The sequence below is a fragment of the Malus sylvestris genome, chromosome 1, assembly GCF_916048215.2.
Source record: "Malus sylvestris chromosome 1, drMalSylv7.2, whole genome shotgun sequence".
NCBI lineage: Eukaryota > Viridiplantae > Streptophyta > Magnoliopsida > Rosales > Rosaceae > Malus > Malus sylvestris.
The window spans coordinates 28,169,210-28,175,198 of record NC_062260.1 but is presented as its reverse complement, the minus strand read 5'-3'; the positions used below and the strand labels follow the sequence as shown (position 1 = coordinate 28,175,198).

General features: G+C 36.0%; 1 protein-coding gene and 1 long non-coding RNA gene across 21 annotated transcripts in view; one reads left to right on the top strand and one right to left on the bottom strand.

Moving 5' to 3' along the window:
• LOC126617056 (receptor-like protein EIX2) overlaps positions 1-5,989 on the top strand; it is a 108,962-nt gene that overhangs the window by 3,036 nt on the left and 99,937 nt on the right. For 2 of the 18 annotated variants that reach the window (XR_007621296.1, XM_050285139.1), the window contains exon 2: positions 83-348. The exons of the other annotated variants lie outside the window; for them this stretch is intronic. The gene's annotated coding sequence lies outside the window, so the exon portion shown is untranslated. Of the gene's footprint in view, positions 1-82; positions 349-5,989 lie in introns of those variants that run through there. 18 annotated transcript variants of the gene reach the window in all.
• On the bottom strand, positions 788-5,437 carry LOC126617249 (uncharacterized). Of its 3 annotated transcripts, XR_007621307.1 has the most exons (7): positions 4,839-5,437; positions 4,590-4,708; positions 4,404-4,520; positions 3,579-3,666; positions 3,242-3,339; positions 2,353-2,398; positions 788-1,444 (listed from the first exon to the last, which is right to left on the bottom strand). It is a non-coding gene; the product is annotated as an uncharacterized LOC126617249 (long non-coding RNA). The 3 variants fall into 3 exon arrangements; XR_007621305.1 differs by having other exon boundaries at positions 788-2,398; positions 4,839-5,435; XR_007621306.1 differs by lacking the exons at positions 788-1,444; positions 2,353-2,398 and adding an exon at positions 2,433-2,816 and having other exon boundaries at positions 4,839-5,436.

Here is a 5,989-nt window from a genome sequence, read left to right as displayed (position 1 = left end):
GGTAGAAGATTACCGAAACATTATTTTTAAGCTTTTTATTTATTTACCTTTAATTTTAAGATACTTTTTGTTGACTTTGTAGATATGGAACCACAAGGATCATCAATAAAAAAAAGTCGACGAGAAGTAATATCGTAGTTCTTGTTGGGGCAGAAGCGTACTCTAAAATTTAAATTTCAAGTGGCTCAACTTTCGTTCTTTTAGATTCAATGTAATATCGGAAGTGTTTTCTTCTTTTTCTTTTATTCTGATGCAAGGTGATATAAATTGTCATCAACTATCTTGTTTGTCTAAAGGGAATTATGTATAATAGATTGCTCTGTCATGCTGTGCGTCCTTGATTTTCAATCGGATAGGATCTTCCCATATGATTTTTTTTCTTTTTCGGATTCGGAATTTCAGATTCTAATTGGTCGAAATATTTTGGAATGTTTTGGCTCGGAGTCAGATATTCCTATCCAAGTTGCGTCCTAGCCGTGTGTAATATGGTTCCGACAACGATCATATAAGTTTCAATAAATTTCGAGTGGCTCAACTTTCGTTCTTTTAGATTCAACTAGAAATTACACCCTGTTACGGAAACCAGCTGTTTTAGGCGTAATCGGATGAATAAAACACATTTAAGTTGAATAAATTCAACACAATTCTGAACAATTAGAGGGATACATGAGTGAATGAGATCAATAAGATAAAACAGTTTTGCTTTTATACACATTCAAGTGAGCTGGCATATAAACACATTGTACAATGAGTGGCAAGAAACTGAACGTCTTTGATTAGAAAGATATGGTTTCCAAAAAAGTTATATTTCCTTAAGAAACAGAAGAAACATGTAGTTCACACATAATATGTGTCTTGTAGTGTAGGCAGCCATTTCAACAGGTAATGCCAAGAAAAGAAATTAAAATATTAGGCATATGAGTGCAAGCTTACAGAAACATTATTTTGTACACTTTCTTCTCCCTTCAATGACAGTTTATTTCTTATCCAAAAAAATTAAATGAGCAGGTCAATGATACTCACAGGTGCAAAATGCTAATCCTATGGTCTAAAGCTAACTGAGTTTTTAAGTGTAAAATCCCTAATTTCATTGCATTTGGATTGATCACAGTTCGTGACTTGTTAAACTTGATATCTCCTTGTACATTTTGGGAACTTGACAGCATAAAGAAGTGCTCATAAAAGCAAATTACACAGTATCTACTAAAAAACTTAGAGAAGGGACTCAATTAGTCAACAATCAGGTGCCTCACACTTAAATATTAAAGACCAAAGAGAGAAAACCAAGCCGAACTCTTCAAAATTCGTTGGCACACATGCTTCATTGGCTCAATTGAATGTATAATGCATACTTAGATACAACAATTCGAACAATAGCTCAGAAACAGTGCTGAAATTCCATTAGCACTAATCACACACTGCCGGAACAGAGATCCTAGCAAAGCTACACCAATTAAATGACAAAGACTAAAAACCACAAACAGGAAAAAAAGAAAAACAGAGTTATCAGACAGCATGATTCAAACAAAATTTTATTAGGGTTGGTAAAAGCACAACCCATCCAGCACTTTGAACACACAGTGGGATTTAAAAGATATTAAATAGAAGAGCAATCAGAAGACCACAAAGTAACATGTCAGATTCATCATTTTTGAGAAGAGACAAACCTTTCATTTAAGCCAACACAAATTACATATCAAAGGATAAGGAGTACGCTCTAAGAACAGACGGAAAGAAAACAAACACAGAACAAACATAACTATCATACCAAGAAGCCCCCAAAAACTTACTATTGGCTTTGATATCAATTTTACAATTTGCCTTCGATATCAATTCCATAATTTGGAATTGATATCAATCTTAAACCCCACAGGCTATTCATGTTTGAGAAGGCATCAGACATGCCCGTCAAATTCATTACCAAGCTTAGATACTTTCACAGTACGTGAAGTGGGGTCACTTACATTCTGTATCAAAAAACCCGACTCCCTACATGTAAATATAAAGTCCTAGAATTGGATGCATGGTAATTGTTAATTCCAAAAGCGACTTAATAGACATAAACTAAAGGAGCACAAATTTGCATTTCTGCTATCGTATTAAACTATCAATCATAATGGCCTATGAGGAGTGTTTAAAAAGAACTAAATCTCAGACAGAGACCACCAATTGGTATTCAACCTCACTTCCAAAAAATTACTCAAAAAACAATGAGATAAAGAGTTTCAAAAATATGATCCATATTTCAATCACATATTTAAAATCCATGTACGAAAGCTTAGCAAAGATAAATAAAAAATTTATATAACCAATTAGACTTTGAACATGCAATCAGGGCACATATAAGTTTACCTAAAAATAGTAAGGAACTGGCTTCTTCCTCCCACAACCAGAGTTCCTAAAATTTTCAAAGAAAATAATTCCATTAGCAATTCAGAGAAATTGGAGGAGCAAATCGTATTAAATTTGAGTTAAATGAGCAAAGGTACATCAATTAAATGAGATACTAAACACATTTCGAATCCATGAAATAGAAGAATAATTATGTTAAAGACTCCCAAGATGATGTCCTGCGCACAAAATTATAGGTTAAAGGTAAACCTCAATCCAAAGCTCCAACCTTTTCACCCAAAATGAAAACAAAAAGCATGGAACATATATTTGAGTTTTATTATTAGATTTTCTAAATCCTCAATTTGAATGTGTTGTAAAGATAATACCACCAAGGGTGGCAATCTGACCATCGTTGTGCATGTCATGTCGACTCTATGCAACTGAATACATAAAATAAGGACAGCGGCAAAGAGCACCCATTTCTGCATTTCCACCAATATATACAAAAGAGTCAAAATTTGAGTTTCTGAAGACAAATGACACTTAAAACGGGCTCACCATCTCTTATCACTTATTTGCAGTGTATAGTAAGATCAAGTATCACATTCATACACAATAATATCTAGTATTAAAGCTCTTTTGAGTTTCATTCCAAAACCTCAAGTTACAGCTTTAGATTATAATCACATTCATACACGATAATATTTAGTACTAAAGCTTTTTCGAGTTTAACTCCAAAACTCAAGTTACAGCTTTGGATTATAATGTTCCCCTTAGACAATGATCATTCACATTCAACATTTTTCACAAAACCAACACCAGAGAACAATCAAAATTACAAATTTCCATTGGCAAATATACACACACACATATATACTAGATTCCGAAAGCGATGAGAGAAATATACCTTTGGGGCATCGATGTCAGAAGGGTGAGTGAGGCCGAGATTGGCCCAAGCGACACTGTGAGCCATGAGCTTCCCTCTATGAGAGCACAGGGGTGTAACTGCAAAAGAAAGTTGGAGATTGAGGGCAGACCGTAATTTCATCAAAAAGGAGAAAGAGTACAAAGGAGAAGTGACAGCAATAAGCGTAGACGCCAAGGACAAAGTAAATATGCATTTGTGAATGGGGTTAAGCTGCTGCTAGCTTTGTATAGTGTAATAATGCAACTGCAAATAGACCAAGCTTCTGCTACTTAAAGCTTTTACAAAATCATAAAACTCTTAACAGTTTGAACCCTACCGGAAAGTTTATATGAGTTAAAGAACAGTTGTACTTAAGTGCAGCAAGATCATAAGCTCTTGCAGCTTCTCCTTTATATCAGAACCACCTGCAGTCCAAATTAACCAAGATTCAATGCCAAATCAAGAACAAATTAGTGATAATTTAAACTAAAGTCCCTAATATTGTTGCAGAGAGAATTCATATCAAGATTAACTACATTATTTGATTCGAATGGAATCCCAAAGCAGCATAAATATGAAAGGTCAAAAATTGATAACAAAAGTCATATTTCAGCAGCAATTAATAGCAGGAATCAGATTTTAGCGGCAGGGACCAAAATAATTCAGTAAAAAAGAAACAATCCCAAACAAATACAAAGAACTGGAGAAACAATTCCAAACAAATCTTTGGAAAGCAACGTCATCCCTCCCTCACCCTCACTCTCTCCAATTCCAACTTCTCCCTACATTTATCTCTCTCTCTATAATAGACGTGCAGTTTTATTAATCCTTGTTGCCAAAGCATGCAAGATAGTGAAAAGCCTGTTTATCTAAGAAAAAAAGGGCACATTGTCCCATAAAAATTTGCTCTTCTGAAATTAACAATCAAAGAAACAAACCGTCATGAGTTGTATCGTAACAAAGCAGGAGGATAAAAGGAAGTGATTGAGTTTAATAAACCCTAGTTCAGTTACACAAAAGCACGAAACATAAACAAATCCAAAACTACAGATTGCCAAAAAAACATCTCAATAAAAAATTGACAGAAAACTAATCTCCCTATAGACACCACAAAAAATGAAAACTAAGTTTACCCAAATGAAAACGGTTTCAAAAATCTCACATCTCTCCTTTTATCGAAGTGTTGGAAGGTAGTGTAGAGATGTTTATCCATCCAGTTCGAGTGCATTGTTGCTGCGATGAACTCATCATGGTCGGTTCCGTTGCCATCAGCATCAGCCTAATGAAAAGACATTCATTAGAACTAATGTACGTAAGCACCAAAGAAATACAGAGAGAGAGAAGGAACCTGCTCGTAAATGCAGAGAAGGGTTGAGTAGTGTTTCCTTAGCACAAATGAAGCACTTGTTGTGTTGGGGAGAACATGAAAACACCTCCCACTTCCCTCCATTTCTTCTCTGAAACTATCTATACACACACATATATATAATTAAGTACATATGATTTTCTTTTATCTTTCATTTTAAAAATTGAAAAATTAATAATTCATATTTAATTTAGTGAAATGAAGAACTACAGATAAAATAAATAGCCCAACCTTCTCAAAGCCACCCCTCCTTGTTGCCTCCACATGTAAATGCTCCCCTCTTGAATTCACAAATATAAACAGCAATTTATATGGAATCAAAGACCCATACTTTATAATTACACTATAAGTTTAACACCTTTAAATATTTTATACAAAAATAAATAATAAATCTCAGAAATAAATATCAGTCCAAGGTCTCAAGTTCTTAGAGTGGGGAATTAGTGATTAGAGCAGTTAATTATCTGCTCCTTTTTGGGTATGAACTAATTAGCACAGTAGCCATAAAAATACCAAACAAAAGCTCAATAATTTATGCAATTTGGTCAAAATTTATACAATTTCCAGCAAAACCCAAGACTCAATAATACAAAAGGAAGCCAATAAATGATTGAAGCGATATTATACACAACTTATGCAAGTCCAAAGAAACCCATTTGATCAAACTTACTGAACACAGAAAAAAGAAAAATTACAATCGGAAGTATGGATTAATAATTACCTCAACAGCTATCAATTCCAGATAAATCAAGATAAAATAAAGGTATGAAATATATCAATTTAGGGTTGGAAAATCACCTTCAAATTTCAGTGGAGAGAGAGTGAGCGAAAGTTTAAGAGGTGTACCTGTAGTGAGTGAGTGAGTGAGTGAGTGAGTGGGCGAGTGATGCTGCGACTGTGAGAGGCTGAGAAGAACACGGAGATGGGATCGAAGAAGATCAAGGATCTGCAGCAATGGCGCTGAGATCCCCACTCTTCCCTTTCCTTCTCTCTCTGTCGCTCTCTGTCTCCGTCTCCCTCTCTCCCTCTCCCTCTCCCTCTCCTATCTCTATCTCCATCTCCATCAGCATGGCCTCCCAACTGTGAAACCCTCAGCGAGCGATCCTTACTCCTCCCTCTCCCACTCTCTCTTTCGCGCCCTCTCCCTCTCCCTCCAATCGTACACCCCCTGTGACTCTGTCTGCCTGCAAGCCGCATGCCTTCCTCTCACCAAATCCCTATCTCTCTCCCTCCCTGTCTCTCTTCTCTCTCTGCTCGCTCGCTCTCACTCTCCCGACGGCATGGGCTCACCGAGTCCCACTGCAGCTTTAGAAAGCAGGAAATGAAAGTCTCTAACCCACCCAACCCATTCGAAACCCTACAGACTCTCTCTCTCTCTCCCC